The following is a 12,017-nucleotide window of genomic DNA, read 5'->3' as shown; positions in this document are numbered from 1 at the left end:
TTTAATATATATATATATATATATATATATATATATATATATATGGTGAGCGCAAAAACTACACTATTCATATATGCAAAGAAGGAGCCAGAATTTTCAATAAGGGGGTTCAAGTCTGTAAAAATAGATAGCTGAAGGGAGTTCGACATCTACTATATATACTATAAACTTATTTTAACTATGTATAAATAATATAACTTTCCGCCGAAGGGGGTTCAGATCTGAAACCCCTTGTATGAAGGTATATGCATATATAAAAATTCATACAAAATATATATACTTGTCGTTTTGATTAGTTATTAATTGATTAATTAAAGAAGCAGATTTTGAGGAACACCGCAAAGTAAGAAAGGAACCTAACCCGCCGAAGTTTGCAAACAAACAAAATATACAAATTAAATAAATAAAGTTATGTTCTCTTTTCAAAACATAATTAATTAGTAATTTAAAAGTCAATTATTGGAATTTCCTGATAGTCACGAATAATATTTTCTTATCTTAAACTAATTAAATAGTCTTAAAAACGTAGAATCAAAGATGGTCCCCATAAGAAAGATTAGGCTATTTTTTAAAAATTATCATATGGACGGTGAAACTATCTTAAACTTATGTGGTCACTACTCATGACGATTACACAATTAAAAAAGAAAGTTTTTATTTCTAATTACGTATTTATAAAATTAGATTGTTATAATAAAATATTGTTAGAATAAATTATTAATATATATAAAGAAGTTTGACAAAGTTTTAATTAATTATCACGTAATAATTTCTCGTAGTTGATTAGACACCGAATTAAAATCATAAGCAAAAATGATTCATGAATAGCTACAATATCTTCTTCATTTATTAGTTCTACATTAAAGTCATAGCAAAATTATGTAAAATATTCCTTCTGACAAGATTATTATTAATTTGAGTTACAAGAGACAGAAATGTTTGTTTTACTTGTGTTTTAGTCTTTTGTTTTGATTAGGACAAAATGGAAATGTAGAATATGGTTACATAGATTTCCATAATTATGAGTAATGATACCATAAATTATACACTGACACAGTATTTAGTGAGTCCCTTTACCAGGAAAAATCCACATTATGCCTTTTTTTCACCATGTAAAAGCTGCCCCTCACAAATATTCTTTGCTCAGAATATATCTTCACAAATAGTACTATATATATTTAAAACAAAAAAAAGGAAGAACTATTTTTTTTTTCTCAAAAAAGATACTCCATTCGTCACATTTTATATGACACCATTTCTTTTTTGATCAATTCCAAAAAGAATATCACATTTTCTTATATGGTAAGTATTTAAAGGTACAATTCCTCTTTTACCTTTGTTGGTTCCACTTAATTTTAAATAGTACTCTAATACATTTACGAGGAGAGAGAAAAGTGAGTCAACTTTTAAAGGACAATTTGGTAAACAATTCAAAGTCTTGATTTATTACTTAAATTCTGTGCCAGGTCAAATGGTGCCACATAAAATGGAACAATGCGAGTAGTTATTTTAAAAGATTAGGATGATTAATCTTTTTTTTAGTAATGATTATTATTGAAGAAGGTAAATTTCTTTAGTAGAACAAATATTATTTAATAATAGAATATTACTCTTATCTGCTAAAATAGAAAAATATGATAAATAATTTGAGATTGATAGAGATTGTGGTTTGTTATAACAAAAATAATTTTTAGCGGCATTAAATATTTAACACTAATAAAGAGTGTTAAAGTCTTTACTGACATTAGTTAAGTGTCATTAAAACTAATATCGTTAAAGACTTTAGGAACATATACAAAGAATAACAATTACCGTTAAAAATATATATTTAACAATAATTAAAAATTAAATACCGTTAATAATATTTTTATCGTAATGATTAGTAGATAAGTTAAGCAAGAAATTTCATCCCATATATGTATATATAATATTACTACAATGATAAGAGATCTAACCCATACCCCACTAAGATAACTTAGAAATTTACAAAGCATTAAAGAAAACAATTGTATATCTTAGCAGCCTTACCAATAGGTGTATTCCACTATATATTTGTAGCGTATATAACTATTCGATGCAGAAATTCAGTGTGTTTGGTCCATTTTTCAAGAAAATAATTTTTCTAGAAAGTAGTTTTTCTGAAAAATTCTTGGAAAATGTTTATTATAGTATTTTGTTGGTAATTGAAAAATATTCTCCTGAACAATTACTGCATATTACTCCGTTGTTTACTTTTACTCTTCACAAAAAATAGATAATTATTTTTATTTGTTCGGTTTATAAAATTAAAAGATAATTTATAATTATTTAATTTTTAATTAATTATTATTCTTAATAGTAGTCATTTCTTAATGTATCTTTTCAAATATTATATTTATTATATTTAAAGAATACTTTATTGATCTTAAAAGAAAAATATAAAATTAATACTGGATAATAAAAATGAATATAGAGGTAATAAATACTATTCCAAGTCCCAATAAAATATTGTTAACAAATTAGAGAGTTTTGGTGAAAACTTTTGAAAAAGAATAATAAATAATGTCTAGATGTTAGTTGAAATAGTACTCCATCCCTCATTTTATTTGAACTTTATATTAAAAATAAATGTTTCATTTAATTTGTTCTTTAACAAATTCAGAAAAATTATTGTTTTTTCATACCACATTTAAATATTAAATAACTATTCTTATATAGTAATTAAATTAAATTTATTAAAATACACCACTAATTATATTTTTCTTAAAAAGCATGTGACATGTCATATCAATATGAACTAATTAAATAATATTAAGCAAGATAAAGATAAAAGATAGTTGACTTGCATGGAAAGTGATTTCTATTCGATAGTAATTAGGAAAATCATTTCCCACGCTTTATGGTAATCAATTATCATAAATTACATTCTTGTAGAGAACCTTAAAACAACTTAATGATATATGTAAGATTTATTTTTCCCTCAAATATTTTTTTTCCCTCTATATTGACATGAAATCTTCCAAGTATATATGTTTATGACCAAAATATTTGAGAAATTGAAAAAAATAAAACATTGGGAAACCATACATTCACAATTCACAAATATGAATTAAGTTGTTGTATGGATTATATGATAGTGGTGTGTCTGTTTCAAAATGAGTAGGTTCCCCACTAAAATGCCCATTATTAAAAAGGAACCAAACCAAACCAAAAATTAGTAGGTGCTCTCTTTTTTCTTGTGCAGCCATCATATCTTATAATTCATAATTCAGTGAAAGTTCAGTTGTTAACATACAATTGGAATACACCATAGTTGACTACTCCTTTATAGCTAGCTACCAACCCTTAGTGGCCAGGGGGCGGACCCACATGGTGTTCGTCGGGTGCTCGAGCACCCAATGAATAAATCATATAGTTGGCTCAATGGTTCTAGGATGGATACTTAAGACTATTCTAATGTTGTTGTACCAAGGTTCGAATCTCATTGTTAACACATATTTTTTATAGTTTCACTTCAGAGCACCCACAACCTTAAAATCCTAGATCCGCCACTGTTAGTGGCTTAATCAATTGTCACTACCAATTTTTTTAAACGTTGATGCCATGCTCTCTTATGTCCTGTTGGTATCAACTAACAACACCCTATTGAAAGAGTAAAATTTATTCAAACATCCAGACTTTATAAGGCGGCGTCGGGGTTCGATTAGATTTATAAAATGTATGTTAATCACTTACTATTAACAATAAGTACCAGATAATTATATCTATCAAGCAATAAAATAGAAGAATTTAGATTGACAAAATTAAAACATTTTAGAATTAATTTTCACATCACATGAAACCACCTTATGACCTTAGTTAATTAGCTATAGTGAAAGTTTTCACATTTTGCATTAATAAAGACAAGTTATCATAATGTGTGCGCGTGCGTTTAGAGCCAAAAAGAGTGAAATGAAATCCTCTAATTATTAGGTGATACCTATTGGTATCTATTTTATTGTTGAAAGAAAAACAAGATACCTGTAATGGGAATGAATATTTCCATTAGTTCTGTTTATTTATTTATATTTGACTTGACACGCTCATTAAGAAATATATTAAATAAAATAACAATTCATTATATCACCTTTAATTATTATATGTTGAGAAATGAATTAAAATTACTTTATATGATACTGAATAATAAGTGTCAAATAAAATAAAAAAATTATCTTGATTTTTTAAATTCGTAAAGTAAAAATGAAAATTTATTTTTAATAGAATAGATCAGTAAAATTGTGTATTAGATAAAGAAATTATTAGATTAGTTACTTTTCACCGGCAACAACTTAGCTAGAACTCTAAGATAAACGTACATATAATTATAGAGGGAAAAGGATTTAATTCATCCATGTATCTCTCATTAATAACTTTTGAGCTAATAATAACAATTCTCCTTGTTAGCAAAACTTTCCATTAGTGTAATTTTAAATCGTAATCAAAAGTTAATGTTAAAGAAATATACTTATACTTTTCTTCCTAAGAATTAATTGAATACGTAGAATCGAGTTATTTCATGTTACCTTAGTAAGTGTACGTAATTAATTAATAAATCTAACTACCAGATTAGTAAGTCCAAGGTCCAATTCAAGATAAAAGGAGATGAACCAATATTGCATATGTCTCAGAGACTTTGATTAGTCATAGCTTGACCTCAAAAATCAAAAGGCATTAAATAATACAAAAGGGAAATGATTGACTTTGAAATATTCACTACCTCTACCAATTTCGTTTTAAATTGATTTTCTTTAACAAGTCTCATATGAAAAATGCTCAATAGTAATGGTGATTCCATATTCAGTGAGATTCAAATCGGAGATCTTTAATTAAAAATAAAGAAATACTTATCATTTCACCAGAAACTTGATTAGTATGTGTGAACGTATTATTTGGTCATGCAACATGGCATAGCAGTAGTCTTCTTACAACTTCTCAATTGCCGTCACAAGATGTTAAGGAAATAGTGATGGTGTTAGGACCGTAAATAAGCAGGTGTAACGCGGAAGCTAGCAATGCAAACCTCGAAAGATCACGAGTAAGAAGACAATGAGAAATATATCAAAAAACACAAAGATTTAACGTGATTCGGTCAATCGATCTACGTCCACAAAGGAGATGAGCAATCCACTATAAATATGAGAGTACAAAATACAGAGGGAAACAACCTCAACCAAATTCACTCAGAATACATGGGAGGTTCACACAGGTGATAACGTATCAAGCTTGTGACCCACAATTTCTCCTCCTAACCAAAAACTCTCAAAGCCTTTAAGACTACATTGTGAATGCTGATTAAGTTAGAAGGAACATGTCTCTATTTATAGAGTTCTAAACCTTTTCCTACCAGAAAAATGATTAGTCAATCCAAAAACTTTTACTAAAAGAAAAACCTATTTATGGTAAGAAATCAGGGCAAATAAAACCCAACAGATTGCTTAACAACAAATTACTCACTACTAGACTAGGAATATGACACAAAAACATCCTTATCCAAATAAAATCTTACAATTTTTTAACTTTTAAGTTGATTATTTATCGATATATTTATTCACTCAAATTATTTTTGTTCAACAAAAATTGAATAATATCTTAGCCTAAATTGATTTGTGAAAAATTTTATCAAAATATTTTCAATCAGTATCGATTATACGTCCAATATTCCAGCAGGAAATGATTCATATATATGAATGTGTTGGAATAGTCCCAAAATATAGCAGTACTGTTTTAACCAAACGTAATACCCTACTAAATTGATAGTCAATAAAAGGGAATTAATGTGAAACACGATGAGGTTCTCGAAAATCCAACATGGAAACGTTAATGGGCCTTGTTGGTTTTGAGCCCAAAAGAAGGACTGATTCATTATATTTATTCGAATTTTTAACCAAACTAAGCCATTATATAAAACAATTTACTAAAGTAATATATTTTTCTAAAATTTTACAAAACTAGTATAAACGTATTTCATAGTAACGTTTTAAGGTATATTTTTTTAAAAAAAAACTAATAGCATTAGGTTGATATACGTTACTTACAGTAACGTTTTACTCCTAAAACGTTATTTTCAGTAACGTTTTATGTGTAAAACGTTACTGTGAGTAACGTATATCAATATGACGCCATCAACTTTTAAAAAATAAAATATATCCTAAAACGTTACTGTGGAATACGTTTATACTAGTTTTGTAAAATTTTAGAAAAACATATTATTTTGGTGAATGACTTTATACAATAGCTTAGTTTGGTTAAAACCTCTATTTCTTCAATATAATGAAGAAAATTATACTATCCAACTACTCTTAAATGATTGTCCTTTTTGGAGGGGAACTAATTCCCATACATTGCAAAATTAGTCATAAAATTGAGTGTAAAGTGCTCCGCCTTAGTAAAACGTAAGGCCTTAGAAAAAGAGAACAGAAATAAAGCTTCTTTATTCTTTTCTTCATTTCGAAGTAAAGATCAATAATTCCCTTCTTTAATGGTTTTTTGTTAGATTTTAAGAAATTAAGCCCATCGTATTCGGCTGGTTAATTGAACACTCTTCGTTAAAAAATTATACATATAAAAAATTATATGAAGTATGTAGATCAAAAATCATTTTTCATAAGTATATGTTAAATTTACTCTTAACAAAATTGCTATTTTCATTACTACTGAGAGAGTTTATTGCGTAGAAATTACAACTTCAAATAGAGCATGAATTCAAATTCCTTAGAGAACTGATCTATCAAATGTAATTTTATAAACTATAATGTCTTGGGTGAGTTATATTTGAACCAAATCCCAATAAGAAAATGTTCTAAAGTATATTATTATTGATAAGTAGAGTCGATTAAAAAATTTTGTGATTATTATATTAATTATTAGATTTATTTTTACGGACAATCAACCATAAAAACTTGATTATTACATTCAAACTCGAGAAAAGCAATATGTAATCACTATTATATTAAAACTCTTGGAATATTTTAATACATTGAGATTATAGGAATAAATGTCTCGATTTAATTTCAAAAGACTTGCTTTTTGATTTTGGAACCACTCATTATGTTACCAAGACAATTATGAAAAATCAAGATTTTTTTAATTAAAAAAAGAAAGTAAAGAAAGAAATGAGAAAAAAAAAAACAAAAGTTAAATGAGGATTTAAAAAAGAGGAACTTATTTTAAATTTGACGAGTGTACAAATTACTTTTGTCTTATCATTCCTTTTTAAGATACAGTTAATCATTTTATATTTATTATCAAATAATTATGAGCATTCTCCAATATTTAAATGATTTACAATTAATAAAAATAATATAATTTTTTTTATTAATTCTTAAGGAATATGTCAAGTCAAACATAACAAGTAAATATTACCGAATATAATATATAGGAGACATTATAAGTAAATAAATGTCAAATCTAACTCTGCCACAAAAATTAGATTAAACAACACTAAAAAGTTAATGTGGGCATATGGATTCTCACGAATAAAATCTCAAACTTTTCATGGTCCAAGTAAATTTTCAAATTGATACTAGGATCAATTAAATACTATATCCCTGTCCGAAATTATTTGTCATGTTGCGCTTATCGAAAGTCAATTTGATTAATTTTTAAAAGTTAAATTATATCACATTAATTCGATATTTTAAACAAAAAAATTAGATATTCTAAAACTATACGGAAAGTATTATAAATTACAATTTTTTGCATATTAATATGATGAAAAAATACATCTTAAAATGTTAGTCAAAATTTTTATAATTTAATTCTAAAAATAAAAACCATGACAAATAATACCGGACAAAGGGAGTACATATTAAAAAAAATTCAAAGAGGTGGGCACCTATAAATATAAGGCACACCAAAGAAGATATCTATCTATCTATCTTCTCCAAACCATAACATTGCACATCCACATATCTACATGGTTAGGTAAATATGAGTTGTACAGTTCAAGGTAAGCTTTACTTCTTACATATGTTCTTATTACAATATATTCTTTTTTCCGGTAAAACAACTTTATTATATTATTTCATAATCTTTTTCAAATGTTCATATGACATCATTTTGATAACGTGTATAGGTAAGACCGCTTGGCCAGAGCTATTAGGGCAAAATGTTGACAAAGCAGTGAGTATAATAGAGAAAGAGAATCCAACTCTTCGCCCCGTCGTGTTAAACATTTCTCAGAATGTTCCAGATCCGGTGGATTGTACTCGTGTTCTTGTATTTATTAATGACAACAACCGGGTTGCTCTGGTACCTATTGTTCGTTAACGTTCTGAAAATAACATCTCTATTTCTGAAGTTTAATTAAATTCATAGTAGCTTTTCAACTAGTAAAGTGGGACTTTATTGTAATGTAATGTATTTTTTCAAGTCTATGAACAATTTCTCTTCCTTTTTGTCTTTGGTTTATAACCTTATTCACATTGTCTTTATTCCAATGGAATTTCTTTTTAAAAAGTGCCTGTCAATTTTTATCCACGTGTCAATAATTGTATATGTCAGTTTGCTATTGCATGTGCCAACAGTTGTAACGCTTCAACTGTTTTTCAAAAGTTTGAGGAATAATGCACAAGTATCCCTTCAACCTATGTTTAAAATATTAGAGACACACTTATACTATATTAAGGTCCTATTATTCCCTGAATTTATTTTATTAATAATTTTTTACCCCTTTTCAGCCTACGTGGCACTATTTTGTGGGCCCATTGTTGGTTGACTTTTTTTTTAAAGATAGTGCCACGTAGGCTGAGAAGAGGTAGAAAATTACTTCTAAAATAAGTTCAAGAGGGTAATAGGACCTTAGTATAGTATAAGTGTGTCTCTGGGATTTCGTGCTTAGATTGAGGGGGTAATTGTGTATTTTCCCAAAGTTTGAAGATGTCAGGATCGTCTAAAATCATATAAAAATTTATTATAGTCTTAATGCTTGAAATTCAACGAGTATAACTTTATTAATCACAACTACTCTAGTCATAATTAATTTAAAATGAATAATATAGTAAAAATAGACCTATATAACTTTGAAAAAACAATAGGTTTAATGCTTGGAACTTTAAAAGTTAAACCCATAGAGTTTAAATTACGAAATAATATGATGCTCGCTCAAATATAGACTTTTTTTAAAAATAAACTCTCAAAAGTCATTTAACTATGAACTATTCAAAGAAAATAACTCGATTTTGATTTTTAACTAAAAAATCATTCAATTATGAACCTTTTCACCATAAATTACTCAACTATATATGTTACTTACAAAGCCACTCAATCTATAAATTATAATTAAGTGACCTTCTAAGATATTTATCTGTTTAATTTTGGATTCACCTTTCCTGAACACATGAACTGAATTGGAACATAAACATTTCAAACAAAATTTTTGGACTGTTAATACTTGCAGTGCAGGTTTTCATATGATACTCATATGTCCATTTTCATTAGCAAATTAATCAATTATATGTTAGTTACTTACCACTTAACGTTGCAAATTAATATTCTAGAATAAAACTTGTTTGGGCTAACGTTCTTATCTACTTTTAACTTTTTTTTTTAAAAGAAAAAAATACTTAAAAAATGAAAAACTTAGCTAACTAGTCAAAAAACAACTTATTTAGTGATAATATTCATACTTTAATAAACATGTCAAAAATGTCATTATTTTAAAAATAAATAATTATTCTGATATTATTAATATTTTCTCTCTCATTATTTACACTCTTTTTTTCTCTCTCTCATGTATTACAAATTTTCCTACATTTATGTAATTGAATAGATATTAATGTCATTTTAATTTTTCTCTCTCTTTTTTTAAGCTTATCAATTTCTCTCTCTTACTTTCTTCCTAATCAAATCCTCAGATTTTTCTCTCTTTTCTTAAGCTTCTTTTTCAATTTCTCTCTCTAACATACTTCCAAATCAATTCCAAGATTTTCGATTCAATATATTAATATTTTCTATTATTCTCATTTAATTTCGTTGCAAGATTTGATTTGAATATTAACATTGATTTGGGTATTATGTTTTTCAGATTTCTTATTTATTTACTTACTCATTTTAGTGTTTTTTTTTATTTTCTTTTTGTTTTTTTGTTGTTCTTAAAACATTTTTTAGGATTTGAGACTACATAATTCTCTCTTCAATTGACGTTTTCAAGAGAGTTACCAGAGGTATTGGACAAAATAATCAAAGCTCTTCCGATTTTTCATCATTTAATTTTTTTCACTCAAGAATTAAACAACAATGTAGGTTCCGCTTCTAAATCTAAGGAGGATATACGACGGGATAAAATGCCTGAATCCGTCGATGTGCAAAATCTCACACAAATTCATAACCATGAAGTTAAAGAAGACCAATTTGTTGGAGAAGAGGTTTTTTTTTTCATGTTCTGTGTCTTGCATGTTTAGTTTAATTTGTTTAGTAATTTTTAAGATTCAAAAAATTCATGTTACAATGCGTTTGGAAGTGTATATGGAATTCTTATTATGTTATAGTTAGTATTTACTTTTATATTTCATATATTTATTGTATTTTGTGTTCTGTTTTTTTTTTTGTGTTAGTTATGTCAATGTAACACATTATATGAGTTTGATTGTGTATATTTCATAAATTTAATGTTTTTTGTATTCATAGTTTGGAAGTGTATATTGAATTTTGTTGTTGATTTAGTCAATATGTATTTTTGTATTTCATGTTTTATTGTATTTTGTATCCATAGATTTGGAATTGTATTTCATATATTTAATTCATTTTGTATTCTGTTTTTTTTTTTTGTGATAGTTATGTCAATGTACCACAGTTAGTATTTATTTTTGAATTTCATAGTTTTATTGTTTTTTGTATTCATAAATTTGGAAGTATATATTGAATTTTGATACTGTTTTAGTGAGTATGTATTTTTCAATTAATAGTTGTATTCATTCAAAAATTATGTTGCATTGTTTCTAAATTTGACATTTTTTTCTAATTTGTATTTATTCTAAAGGTATGTCAACTAGTTATGTATTTTATTTAAGAATGAGTACATCAAATATTCAATTATTTCTTTTCAATTTTGTATTTCATTCACTTTTTCATCATACTAATTTTTTATATTTTATATATTATTATACAGAATTCTAAATAAAAACTAGAATAAATAGAAATACAAATGAAATACATAATGAAATGAATACATACAAGATTTTTGAAGGAAAAAATAACTGGGAAAAAAATATATATGAATACAAATATATTTCTTAAATGACTATATAGATATATTCGGCATACCTATTGGAATGAATACAAACTAATAAAAAACTATAATAAATATAAATATAATATATTGTGGCATGAATATAATTTTAAAAAGGTAAAAATTCTAGAGAAAAAAAAATAAAGTTTAAATTTTATCTGAAAATGTAACTGATGAGAAAATTTAGTGATCCTTATTTTTTTTTGAAATAAACAAATAATAAAAACATAAATAAGATACATAACAAACTAACATTTGACACTTTTATTAAATATTGAAAGTGTTGCTAATGAGCCCTCTTAAATGTTAAAATATTTACATTTTAAAAGATTTCCCAAAAAAAATCGTGTTAACGATTTGACTTTATGTTTTCTGTAGCAATATACATACAAACTATTTAGAAGTCATAACTCAGAAGTAACTGTAAGAAAATTTCTGTTTGAAAAATTATATCACATGTTATAAAAATAAAATTATCTCAAGTTTTAAAAGTTGTTAGAAATTAGCACATCTAGAAATCAACTTTAAAATCGATTAATACTTGAAATCTAATGATCTATTCTTATTTGGGCACATATATTTATATACAAATAATTAAAATGTTGGAATTTTAATAATTACAATTCTTGGCGGCCTTCAGTTTATATGTCTAAATGTTTTTTCTCCAAAACAAGAAATTGTCAAATATGAAAAAGATTTAATTTTTTCCTTTTAAAGGAGTAAAAATAATTAAGATACTTTTTTGACTTCCAATATAAATGTTTCGTTCAAA

This window comes from Solanum pennellii, chromosome 1 (genome assembly GCF_001406875.1).
Source record: "Solanum pennellii chromosome 1, SPENNV200".
Lineage (NCBI taxonomy): Eukaryota > Viridiplantae > Streptophyta > Magnoliopsida > Solanales > Solanaceae > Solanum > Solanum pennellii.
This window is presented reverse-complemented; position numbering follows the sequence as displayed.